This window comes from Schistocerca nitens, chromosome 10, assembly GCF_023898315.1.
Source record: "Schistocerca nitens isolate TAMUIC-IGC-003100 chromosome 10, iqSchNite1.1, whole genome shotgun sequence".
Taxonomy (NCBI): domain Eukaryota; kingdom Metazoa; phylum Arthropoda; class Insecta; order Orthoptera; family Acrididae; genus Schistocerca; species Schistocerca nitens.
Window position 1 is genome coordinate 131,570,705 of NC_064623.1, and position 12,973 is coordinate 131,583,677.

Consider the following 12,973-nt stretch of genomic DNA (forward strand, 5'->3'; position numbering starts at 1 on the left):
TTTAGCGCGGAGTGTGAGGCTGATGTCCTGTGTAGTGATGGGAGTGTTAAGTGCAGATGGTGGGGTGTGGCCCAAGTACTGGAAGCTAGGAGCAAGGGGAGGAACAGAGGTATTCGTACGGTCCATGACATCAGGGAAGAGGGAATAATCAAAGTGGGGATCATCTGGGATGGAAAAAACATCAGAGAGGTGGGAGGCAAAGTGGTTGGCCTTACTGAGGTTGTCAGGAAAGGGACGGTCATTAAGGAGGAGAGGGTACTGGGGGGTGGGGCGGTTCCCAGTAAGGCGGTGGAAAGCAGACCAATACTTGGAAGAGTTGATGGGGAGCGTGGTGTTGAGTTGTGTACACGTCTGGCGCCAGGCGCGGCGTTTCTTCGCAACAAGCAGGTTGCGGATGTGTCGCTGTAATTGCCGGTGGCGGGTAAGTGTATCCCGGTCACGAGTGTGGAGAAAAGAGCGGTAGAGGCGGCGGGACTCTCGAAGGAGAAGGACGGCCTGTGGAGGCAGGGCGGGCCGGTGAGGGTGGATGGCTTTGGTGGGGATATGGGTGGCGACGGCGTCAGACAAGGTCTGGTGCAGGAAGGCAGTGCGAGAGATGTCATCAGGAGACTGGAGGGTAAGGTCGTGGCCGTCAACCTGGGTGTGAATGGAATCCCGGTAGGCATCCCAGTTGGCACGGGAGTAATCATGGACAAGTTTAGGAGGGACGGCAGGGCGAGGAGCGTGGTGGGGATGGCGACCGTTATAGATAGTGAGGAGGACAGGAGCATGGTCACTGCCAATGAGGTCAAGGACATCCGCGGTGATGCGCCCAAGGAGGTTTGGAGAGGCAAGGACCACATCAGGAGTGGTGTTGGATTCAGGCCGGGTGTGCTGAGGCAGGGGAACCAGGTCTCCCTGGAGAGTGGTGAGAAACTGATGCCACCGCCGGAGGTCGGCAGGATCACGGCTGTGGATATTGAGGTCGGCGGCAATCACGTAGGTGGAGAAGGTGCGGTCAATGTGGGCCAGGAAATCGTACGGGATGGGGGTGCGAGGGCGGACATAAATGGTGGCACAGGTGATGGTAAGGGTGGGGAAGAAGAGGCTGAGGGTGAGATGCTCGGCAGGATTGTTAAGGAGAGGTTGGGGCCGGACAGGGAGGTGCTTGAGGTGGCCTATAGCAACTCCGCCACGCGCGAGAGGGTACGGGTAATCGGTGCGGTGCAGAGTGTAAGGAGCCGTGGAGACGGAGATACGGGGTTGAAGGAAGGTTTCATTTAGGACGAAGGCATCCACGCTGTGCTGACGTAGAGTGTGGAGGAAGAGGAGTTTGTGGGTGGGCAGGGAACGAATGTTGTGGTACAGGATACAGTACGGTTGTTGTACCATGGGAGTGGAGAGTTAGACAAGGGTGGTGAGGGGGGTGAAGGTGAAGTGGGCCTGGTTGTGGGAGTATGTGGCATAGGTGGTAAGATGGAAGATGGAACGGGCAGCGAGGGCGATTTGGGAAAGAGTGTGTGAGCGCTGGAAGGGGTGGATGTTTTGGAGCACAATGGTGGTGAAGCGGATGATGTCCTCAGCAGTAGGGGGAGGGCGGAGCGAGTTGTTGGGGTGGATGGGGTCATCAACAGGACGGACAGGCACGGTGAGCTCAGGGGTTACTGGTGGAGGTTTCGCTTTACACATCAAGGAGTAGGTAGGATGTGGTTCGTTGCAAGTGTTGCAGGAGGGGGGAGAGGTGAGGTTGGGGCAATGCTTGAGGAAGTGTGAAGCTTTGCAGTGGGGACAAGTAGGGGGGTTCTTGCAGGCAGAGGTAATGTGGTCGTTGTAGGTGAGACAGCGTTGGCAGCGGTAGGATTGGACTGGGGAACGGGAGGGGTCCACCTTATGGCGCTGATTGTAGATGAGGGCTCCCTCGGTGAGGAGGCGGTCAATGGAGGAGGAGGAGGATTCGGTGAATATCCGCATGAGAAAAGTCGGCCCGGCATCATTGAAGATGCGACGGGCCGAGCGGATTTCAATGGCGGGCCGGGAGTTGAGTTCCGCCAACACCTCAGCCTCCGTGATCACGGGGCTAAGCTTCGTGATCACAGTGGTGAAGGTTGGCGGACGCCGGGGAGGTTGAGGCTGACGGGGAGAGGACGGGGTGTGGTAGGGGGTGAGGGTTGCACGTTGGCCAAATTAGATACGGGGGATGCGGGAGAGGAGATCGGTGTGGAGGGAAGCACTGGGGGATTTTATGTGGACCGAGTCCTTGCGAGGAATCAATTGGGAGATGGGAGCATTGGGGTAGTATTTCCGGATGGCGAGGGTGAGGGAGCGGGCATCAAGGAATTGAGGGTCAGGATTGGAGAGGACAAAGGTGTGGGTGGGAGGCGTGGCGGGGGCGGGGGTCGGAGCCGCGTCCATGGGGGTGGGTGGGTCACGGGGGTTGGGGTTCTTTTTGGAGGAGACTTCGGGGGAAGGGTCAACATTCGGGCGCTTTGAAGGTTTCGTGGGCATGACCGGGTGGAAAGGGGGCAGGGGTACAGGTTGCAGGCGGAGATGGCGGGGGGCAGGACCACCCTGAGCAGCGGATGACGCAGAGGGGGCGTGGGTGTCACTGAGACTGTGGAACGTCGAGCAGAGATCCGTGCTGGCTTGGAGCCTGTCGGAGGCGGTGCGGGGAGCGGCGTTAAGTCAGTAGCTGTCGATGGGGCGACAGTGATAGGGGAGGAGGAGTTGGGGGCGGCTACAGCCGAAAGTGGCGCAGGGGTGGGGTGGACAGGGAGCGAAGGAAGGACGGGAAGTGGGGTGGAGGAGGAGCTCCAGGTGATGGTGGTTGGAGCAGCGGAGGGAGAGGTGAAAATGATAGTGGTGGCGGTGGTGGGTGGGGACATGGTGACGGCGCGCGAGAAGGGCGGCGGCGGCGACCAGACGGCGACGACGGCGACCAGCAGGCGGCAGCGGCGGTGGCGGCGGCGGAGGCCGGCGGCGGCGGCGAGCACCGGCAGGCGGCAGGCGGCAGGCGACGGCGGCGAGAGCCAGCAGGCGGCAGGCGGCGACCAGGCGGCGGCGGCGAGCCCCGGCAGGCGGCGACGGCAGCGACCAAACGGCGGCGGCGGCGCGGCGGCGGCGGCGGCGGCGGCGGCGGCGGCGGCGGCGGCGAGCACCGGCAGGCGGCGACGGCGGCAGCGAGGAGAACCGGACAGCGAGCAGTAGTGACGGCGAGCAGACGACACGGCAAGGAAACGGCGGGAACCTTCCACGTCGAAGTCGCACCCTGAGAGTAGCCCAGGCAGTGAAACTCTTCGATGAAGACGAGAGGGAATCCAACCCTCGAATGCGACGATCACGCTAGTGACACCCTTATTTAGAGCTTGACGTCGCGCCCAAGCGAGTGAGCACATTTCGCCTACGGCTTAGGCCGCCCACCTAGTGTGGCTGCTCGGTGTCTGCAGGCAGCGAGGGGCTGCAAGCTTCCCGTATTCGCGCCTATGTCACCTCTGCTTGCTTGTCAGAGACAGAGTATCGCAAAACATACAACTCACTCCATGAATTGATTGCTACGGCATCTGTCATCAGCAGTCACAACTAGCAACACCAGTAGCAGCCGACTGCACGTAAAGAGTGGGAATGTGCAGTGGGATTTTTGTGAACTCGGCGCAAGGCTGATCTTTCTGACATAGGTTTGAGAATCTTATGGGAACACTTGTACTGTTTCTAAATTAAGTGTAGTGGTGGGAGGAGGGTGCTTCCTGCGCATTACAGCACGCTTGCCAATTGTGGCTGCTAATCGTTCGCTCGTATCTGTCTTGACACATTTTCTGGCCGTGAATTATTCCACTTGCATGGCAGTGTGCGCATGTTGGTGTGTTAAAAATTATGGGGGCGCTGGGTATCGATCCCAGTACCTCTCGCATGCTAAGCGAGCGCTCTACCATCTGAGCTACGCCCTTATTGACGAATTGTGCTACATACAGCCATATCAATGTCACAGACCCTTGCAGTCCCATTATTCCGCAGACACACACTACTCTCAATATGTCCGTGATGGTGTCTTTCAGGTTTCTTGCATTCTGTATCGAATCGTAGTTGGCCAAAATCAAAGTGGCACGCACAACGTCGAAAATAGCGTTCGGCCACCGCTCTGAGTTAGACGAACGTGTTGTCCACTCTCTAGACTTCATTGGGGTTAGGCCGTTATACCTAAGACAGATTTGCACTCGATGACACCTCGACAACAGCCGGTCCTCACATTTACGTCTTGCTCTCCTTACGTCAGTATACGAGTCTGTGACGCTGGCTTTGCAACATCTTGCGTGCCTTTAGGCTCGCCGCGACCAACACTTACCACGCACCGACCACAAAACGTGGAGGCGCCGGGGCTTGAACCCGGGACCCTTCACATGCAAAGCGAACGCTCTACCAACTGAGCTACGCCCCCAATCACAACCAATCTGCGCTGTTCTCCATTCTTTGCTACTCTGATGTGCACGGACACGATGGTTGGTTGGTTTGCAGGGGTGAAGGGACCAGAGTACAAAGGCGTGGACACGTTCATATATACAAGAGTTCCAAGTAGTTTCGATGCTCTGGTATTACGACTGCAAATTCCGTCCGTTTTTAACGTCTTAACTTGAAGGCACAGTCACAAGTTGCTCCGTTTTCACTCCATGTCGACAATCACACAGCACCTAAGGTAACAAGCACATCTGAAGCCCCATTGTGCACTCGACTGTTCATGCCAACTCACTGCCTCGCGCTTTACTACTGTGTACCACTCTTGTCGTCCAACTGCAAAAGACTGGGCCACAACAAGCTTCCGCATCTCCATTGCACTGCGCAAACTGCGAAACGCTCCCCAAACATGGCACTCACCCATGCAGACGACTTTTCCGACTTTACACGACGCTCACGCTTTCTTTTTTTTTTTCCTTTATTGTAATTTTAAACACCTATACAGGCGGGCTGTCAGCAGCATAGTACGCTGCTCTTCAGCCTTAAGTTGAACAAAAACATGACAGAGGTGATACAGACAATACAAAAAACGGCGGGCAAAAAATGGAGATACAAAAAAGAATAAACAAGAAGCCGTTCACGTTGGACGATAAAAACACTAACACTGGTAGACACGCCGCACAATACACGGAGGTAGCGACGGCACATGTGAACAGTTGAGTTGTAACTGCACAGAACACAAAAAGATGCACACACACTAGACACTGATGGCGATGATCTCCGGCGCGCGAATGTTCACTGAGCGTGTACGAGTCCGGGGACCTGCCAAGAGAAGAGGTGGAGGAGGAGGAAGGGGAAATGGGAGAGGGCAGAGCAGAGATGCTATGGGCAAAGGAGAGAGAGGGGGAGGGAGGAAGGGGGAGGGGAAGCCCGGGGGGAGAGGGTAGGATGGTGTGGGGAAAGGAAAGAGAAGGGAAGGGAAAGGGGGGAGGGAGGGTGCCTAAAGGAAAGGACACAGGAGGTCGGGGGGGGGGAGGATCAAAGTTGATAGGAGGGGTAGATGCAGGGGAGGAGGACATCATGAGGAAGGGGGAGCTGGCGGAAGCCACCTTGGGAGAGGGTAAGGAGGGTTGAGAGATGGAGACCGGGTGGGACGTGGGAATACAGGCGCGGCAGCGGGCGGGGGTGGGTGAGGATCGGGGAGACGAGTGGGTGAGGAGGGTCGAGTTTACGGGAGGTGTACAGGATCCGTATCCTTTCAAGGTAAAGGAGGAGGTGGGGGAAGGGAATGAGATCATACAGGATCCGCGTGGGGGAGGGGAGACGGATGCGATAGGCGAGGCGGAGAGCATGGCGTTCAAGGATTTCAAGGATTTGGAGGGATTTATAAAAAGGAGGGGGGGGCGGAGATCCAAGCCGGATGGGCATAACAAAGGATAGGGCGGATGAGGGATTTATAGGTGTGGAGGATGGTGGAGGGGTCCAGACCCCACGTACGGCCGGAGAGGAGCTTGAGGAGACTGAGTCGGGAGCGTGCCTTGGCTTGGATTGTCCGGAGGTGGGGAGTCCAGGAAAGGCGACGGTCGAGGGTGATGCCAAGGTACTTAAGGGTGGGAGTGAGGGCGATAGGACGGCCATAGATGGTGATGTAGAAATCAAGAAGCGGAAGGAAGGGGTGGTTTTGCCTAAAATGATCGCCTGGGTTTTGGAGGGATTGACCTTGAGCAACCACTGGTTGCACCAAGCGGTGAACCGGTCAAGATGGGATTGGAGAAGGTGTTGGGAGCGCTGTAGGGTGGGGGCAAGGGCAAGGAAGGCGGTGTCATCGGCAAACTGGAGAAGGTGGACGGGGGCTGACGGCGGCGGCATGTCCGTCGTGTACAAAAGGTACAGAAGGGGGGAGAGGACAGATCCTTGGGGCACACCGGCAGAGGGGAAAAAGGTGTAGGAATCTGTGTTACGGACGGTGACATAGGAAGGACGGCGGGAGAGAAAGGAGCTGATCAGATGGACGTAGTTAATGGGAAGGGCGAAGGTTTGGAGCTTGAAGAGGAGACCGGAATGCCATACGCGGTCATAGGCACGTTCGAGGTCCAGGGAGAGGAAGATTGCGGAGCGACGGGAATTAAGCTGTTCGGAAAGGAGATGAGTGAGGTGAAGGAGAAGGTCTTCGGAAGAGAAGGACGGCCGAAAGCCACACTGGGTGACGGGAAGGAGGCGGTGCTGGTGGAGATGCTGGTGGATGCGGCGGGTGAGGATAGATTCCAGGACCTTGCTGAAGACCGAGGTAAAGCTGATGGGGCGGTAGGAGGAGACGGCGGACGGCGGTTTGCCGGGTTTAAGGAACATGAGGATACGGGAGGTTTTCCACAGGTCGGGGTAGTAACCGGTGGACAGGACTACATTGTAGAGCCTGGCCAGGGTGGAGAGGAAAGAGACAGGAGCTTCACGAAGGTGACGGTAGGTGACACAATCGTGACCAGGAGCGGTGTTGCGTTTTGTGCGGAGTGTAGCAATGAGATCCTGTGTAGTGATAGGGGCATTGAGTTCCGTGTGTGCAATGTTGTCCAAGTACTGGAAACCAGGAGCGAGGGGAGGGACAGAGGTGTCAGTTCGATCGCGGATATCCGGGAAGAGGGAGTAATCAAACTGGGGATCATCAGGGATGGAAAATACATTGGAGAGGTAGGAGGCAAAGTGATTGGCCTTACTAAGGGAGTCAGGGAAAGGGTGATCATCATGGAGAAGAGGATAATAGGGGGAGGGTTTAGTTCCGGTAAGGCGATGGAAGGCCGACCAGAACTTGGACGAGTTGATTGGTAGGGTAGCATTTAAACGGGTGCATGTCTGTCGCCAGTCCCGGCGTTTCTTAGCCGCGAGCAAATTACGAATGTGTCGCTGGAGTTGCCGGTGGCGTCGTAGTGTGTCCGGGTCACGTGTGCGGAGGAAGGCACGGTAGAGACGACAGGATTCACGGAGGAGGAGGACGGCCTGTGGGGGTAAGGTAGGACGGTGAGAGTGGACGGCGGCAGTAGGGACGTGGGCCTCCACGGCCTCAGACAAGGTCTGCTGGAGAAAGGCGGCGGCATGGGTGACATCGTCAGGGTGGTGGTAGGTGAAGGGGTGGCTATCGACCTGAGCGGAGAGGGCATCCCGGTAGGCATTCCAGTTGGCACGGGAGTAATCGTGGACGTACTTGGGGGGAGGGTCATGACGGGGGTCGGGGCGGGGGCGACGACCGTCTGAAATGGTGAGGAGGACAGGGAGATGGTCGCTACCAATAGGCTCCAGGACATCCACCGTTATGCGGTCAAGGAGGTTGGGGGAGGAGAGGATAACATCGGGAGTGGAGTCGAATTCGGGACGGGTGTGCTGGGGGATTTTTTTTTTTATTTATTGCCAAATTATAGACCTGTTACCTGATGTTTAAAACAGGTCGTACATCTTACAATTTTCGTTTTTCGTCTTGCTGGGGGATGGGAATGAGGTCGCCTTGAAGGGAGGAGAGGAACCGATGCCACCGCCGTAACTGGGCAGCGGAACGACTATGGATGTTGAGGTCGGCGGCGATCACGTAGGAGGAGAAGGTACGGTCGACGTGGGAGAGGAAGTCGAAGGGAATAGGGGCGTTGGGGCGGACATAGATGGTGGCGCAGGTAACGTAAGGCCAGGGAAGAAGAGACAAAGGATCAGGTGTTCGGTGGGGTCGGGAAGGAGAGGTTGGAGCCGAACGGGGATCTGGCGATGGTGCCCAATGGCAACTCCGCCACGCGCAATTGGGAGGGGATTATCGGAGCGGTGGAGGAGGTAGGGCGAAGTGTGGACGGTGTGGTGGGGTTGGAGGAAGGTTTCATTAAGGAGGAAGGCATCCACGCGGTGGGTGGCAAGGGTATGGAGGAAGAGGTTCTTGTTGGCGGGAAGGGAGCGGATGCTGTTGAAAAGGATACGTTGCTGTCGCGCCATGACAGGGATTTAAACGAGGGTGTCAAGACGGGAGAAGGTGAAATGGGCCTGGTAGTTGGAGTAGGTGGCGTACATTTTGAGGTGGAAAATGGATCGGGCGGCGAGGGAGATCTGTTGGAGGGTGTGTGGGCGCTGAAAAGTATGTACATTCTGCAGGACAATGGTGAGGAATCGGATGATGTCCTCAGCGGTAGGGGGTGGGCGAAGGGAGTTGCTGGGAGGGGTGGGGGCGTCCAGAGGGCGGACAGGAATGGTAAGTTCAGGAGTGGTAGGAGGGGGTCGGGCCTTACACTTCTGGGAGTAGGTGGGATGAGGGAGGATACAGGTATTACAGGAGGGGGGGGGGGACTGGAGATTGGGGCACTGCCGTAAAAAGTGGGCTTGCCTACAGTGCGGGCAGGTGGGGGCCTCGCGGCACTCAGATGTTGGGTGCGCATTATATCGCAAGCACCTTTGGCAGCGGAGGGATTGAGGAGGGGAACGGGAGGGGTCAACTTTATAACGCTGGCTATAAAGGAGGGCACCCTCCTTCAGGAGACGGTCTATGGAGGGGGCGTGCTCAGAAAAAACGCGCATAAGGCGGGTGGGGCCGGCAGCGTTATGGATCCGGCGAACTGCACGCACCTCCAGATGGGGATGGGCCTGAAGCTCCGCCAACACCTCCTCCTCCGTGATCACTGGACTGAGCCGAGTGATCATGGCGGTGAGGGTCGGCGGGCGACGCGGAGGGTGCGGTTGGCGGGAGGGAGGTGGCGATGAAGCAGGGGTGAGAGAGGCATGAGGGCCAAAGCGGGTGATAGGGATGCGGGAAAGGAGGTCCGTGTGGAGGGTAGGGCTGGGGGAGGAGATGAGTACCGAATCTCGGCGAGGAGTGAGGAGGGAGATGGGGGCACCAGGACAATTCTGGCGAAGGAAGAGGGTGAGGTTCCGGGCTTCAAGGAGGGAGGGATCCGGACAGGAGGGGAGGTAGCGGTAGGAGGAGGGGGTAGAGGAGGAGGAGGAGGAGGGGGCAGGGACGGGCGGGGTGACATCCATGGCATCAGGGGTGGGGGAAGGGGGACGAGGCGGAGCCTTTTATGGAGCAGACGAGCCAGGGGTGCAACTGGGGCGCTTGACGGCTGCGGAGGAAGTGTGGGGGATGGGAACAACTGGAATGTGGCGGGGAGTGGCAGGTCCCGGGGCTGGAGTCGGCGCTGGAGATGGTGACGGTGACGGTGAAGGCGAAGGCGACGGCGACGATGATGGTGGCAGTGGCGGCGGTGATGGCGAAGGTGACGGGGAGAGCTGGGAGTGGACAGTGGCCCGACGGGCCACCACCCTAGCCGGAGCTGCAGTGACAAGCTGGGGGAGTGGGGGGAAAGGATCAGAACGAGAGGAGCGAGAGGAAGAAGCGGGAGAGGGGGCGACAAAGAGCGAGGGGGAGGGGAGAGTGAGGAGAGGTGGGATGGGAGGAGGGGGGTGTGACTGGGCACACCAAGTTATAGTGGTGGAGGCGGCGGAAGGGGATGTATAGACGATGGCGGTGGTGGTAGTAGTGACGGTGGTGGTGGGGGCGGACATGACGACAGGAAGAAAAAACGCACAGCACGAAAAAGAAAAGACACAGAACTGGGAACAGGCGAAGACGCAGACGGACGACGACCAGGACGGACGGCGACGGCGACGGCAGCGGCAGCGGCAGCGAGCACCGGCTGGCGGCGGCGGCGGCAGCGGCGGCGGCGAGCACCGGCCGGCGGCGGCGGCGGCGGCGAACAGACGGACGGACGGACAGCAGGCAGCAGCGGAGACGGACAACGAGCAGGCAGGCAGGCAGGCGGACGGACGGACGGACGAACGAACGAACGAACAGCTACAGCAGTAAACGACGGACAGACGGACACAATCTTCGAAAGCGGAGATTCCAACCTGAGAGTAGCCCAGGCTTTGTAATCTGGCGCCTTCGAATGAGGGGATCCAATCCTCTGATCCCGACGCTCACTTTTTTTTTTTTTTTTTTTTTTTGGTGGTGCTGAAGTCTGATCAACTTCGTTGATTTTTACTTCTGTAGGGAATGGAAGGGGTAAAAATTTTCTCTTTATTTATTTATTCTTCTTTCAGCTTTAGTTTGGGCACACAGAAGGGTCCTCTAACTCGCTGCTTTTATTGTGTGTTTGAAAACATGTGTGTAGAAGTGCTAAAGGACGATATGTCCTTAAATTATGGAGAATTACGGTGGGATTTCATTTACGGAGGCTCAAATACTATCGCCTTCGGTACTTTATATTTGTGGTGGCGTAAGGGTTCTACCACACCTACTGTGGTGAGTTGTGGTGTACTGTCACGTATCATGTCCAACTTCCGAAATAAGGTTCGTGCCTTCTCCTTGACCTTGTCTGAGAGGTAAGATTCGCTTAAGGCTCGATGAATGTCATGATTTCGGATCCACCATTGGGCTCCTGTGATCCATCGTAGGCATCTGCTTTGTACAACCTGTAGCTTCTTGTAGTTAGTGGCACACGTAGTACCCCAAGAGGTCGATCCATACAAAATAGATGGTTCGACTGTGGCATGGTACAACTGGAGTTTCGTGCGTTGGCTGAGGTACGAGCTCTTCAGAAATGGGAGGAGAGCTCCCAGCATTTTGAGGCCAGACGTCTTCTTCTCCATAATGTGATGACTATACAACAGTTTGGCGTCCAGATGCACTCCCAGGTATTTTACAGTTGTTGCCCAGGGGAGTGGCTGGTCTGATATCCGTAGGCGTTCATTGACGATGGGTCTCCGACGTGTGAAGACAATAACTTTGGTTTTCTCTGCATTGACCGTTATTTTGTTCACGTGGGTCCAGTGGTCCACTAAATCTAGTTGGCGCTGCATCCGTGTGACGAGGTGGTCCATTCTGGTGCCTGCAGTCAGGAGCGCTGTGTCGTCGGCATAGAAACTGGCAGTAACATGTGGCACCGTCGGGAGGTCGTTAATATATAAATTAAACAGCAGTGGAGATATGACCGATCCTTGTGGAAGTCCTTCAAGGACAGGCCGTGTTGTTGAATTCTTGTCGTCAATGCGAACATATAATCTGCGATCCTGAAGAAAATTATCGAGAAGTTTTAAGTAGCAGTCTGGTAGGGGAGTGGTACGTCGGAGCTTGACGATCAAGTTGCGTCGCCATACTTTATCGTAAGCCTTCTCTATATCGAGAAATACTCCAATAGTATGTCGTTTCTTGTTGAAATTGTCTTGGATAGATTCCGTGATGCGCAGTAGTTGTAACTCAGCCGATAGCTTCGCCTGGAAGCCAAACTGCTCCGGTCGGATGATGTTGTGTGCCACAAGGATGTCCAGCATGCGTTTCAGTAGGACACGTTCCAGGACCTTTCCCAGCGTCGGCAGTAAACTTATGGGTCTGTAGCTGTCATGGTGTGAGAGATCCTTGCCCGGTTTTGGTATTGGCACTATTCTGGCAATCTTCCATGCCTCTGGGAAGTATCCAGTCCTGAGGCAGCTGTTCACTATCCGGGTGAGAAGCACAACAGGCTTTCTCGGGAGGTGTTTCAATTCCGTATTGCTGATTCTATCTGCTCCAGGTGAGGTGTGTTTGCTATACTTGATAATCCTCCGAATTTCCTCCGGCGTTGTCAGCCGGGGCATAGCGTTAGTCGGGGCGTCCCGAATAGCTTCCCATTCCGCCGCTGTGTCCTCCTCTGCACGGTGGAGTGCATCATCTCCATCCTCCGTGGGGGGCGTAGTCATCTGTTGTTGGTATGTGTCCGCATACAGCTCCGCCTGAGCCAGTGAGTCGTACAAGAGGCCATGGGGTCCGCGAATTGCCCTTTTGGGGGGCTGTTGCTGTCTGAGACTTTTAACTATTCGCCATTCATCTTTGGTGCGTAATAGAAAGTTGTCCATTTTGAGTTCCCACGTGTGTTGCTTCCAGTTCTGAACCTTCCGCCGGAGTTCTCGGGTTAGTCTGTGAGTCTCCCGTCTATCATCCGGATGGCGGTAACGGACCCAACGTTTCCGAAATCGATTGCGCCTTGTCTTAAGTTACTGCAGTGGTGGTGGAAACTCGTCATAATTGACTTCTGGTTGCAGGTGCTCCGTGAGTGCTCGTTGTTTCGCACTGTTAATCTTCTTCGTGAGTACTGCGACTGCCACATCAATCGCTTCTCTGGTAGTAACAACCTGGGTTGGTCGCACATTGTTGTTGAGGTACGCTTGGAACTGCTGCCAGTCGTAAGTTCTTGTCGTCGGCAGTGGGAGTTGCAAAGTAGCCCTCTCTATGAGTCCTAACACCGGTCTGTGGTCCGACGAAAGATCATCCAGCGTCCGCAGTTGGAGATTCGGGTTGATGTTCTTGATTATGGCGATGTCTAGAACATCAGGGTCTTGTGTCTGGACGTAAGGTATCCTCGTCGGTTCCCGTGGTCCATGGACGGAAACATGTAAATTCTCAGCCAGTGCAAAAAACATATGTCCTTTTCGGTTAGTCTTACGGGAATTCCAGGCAACATGTTTACTATTAAGATCCACTCCAAGGAGGATCTTGTCGTAACCCTCTGTAACGGCGTAAAGATCTTCTGGGTGGAGAGGCTTCTTTGGGCTAAGG

The 12,973-nt window shown here is 56.3% G+C and overlaps 1 non-coding gene across 1 annotated transcript; it reads right to left on the reverse strand.

Moving 5' to 3' along the window:
• Nucleotides 1–4,335: 4,335 nt before the first annotated feature.
• Nucleotides 4,336–4,408, reverse strand: Trnaa-ugc (transfer RNA alanine (anticodon UGC)). The gene has a single exon. It is a non-coding gene; the product is annotated as a tRNA-Ala (tRNA).
• Between the last annotated feature and the right edge of the window lie 8,565 nt (nucleotides 4,409–12,973).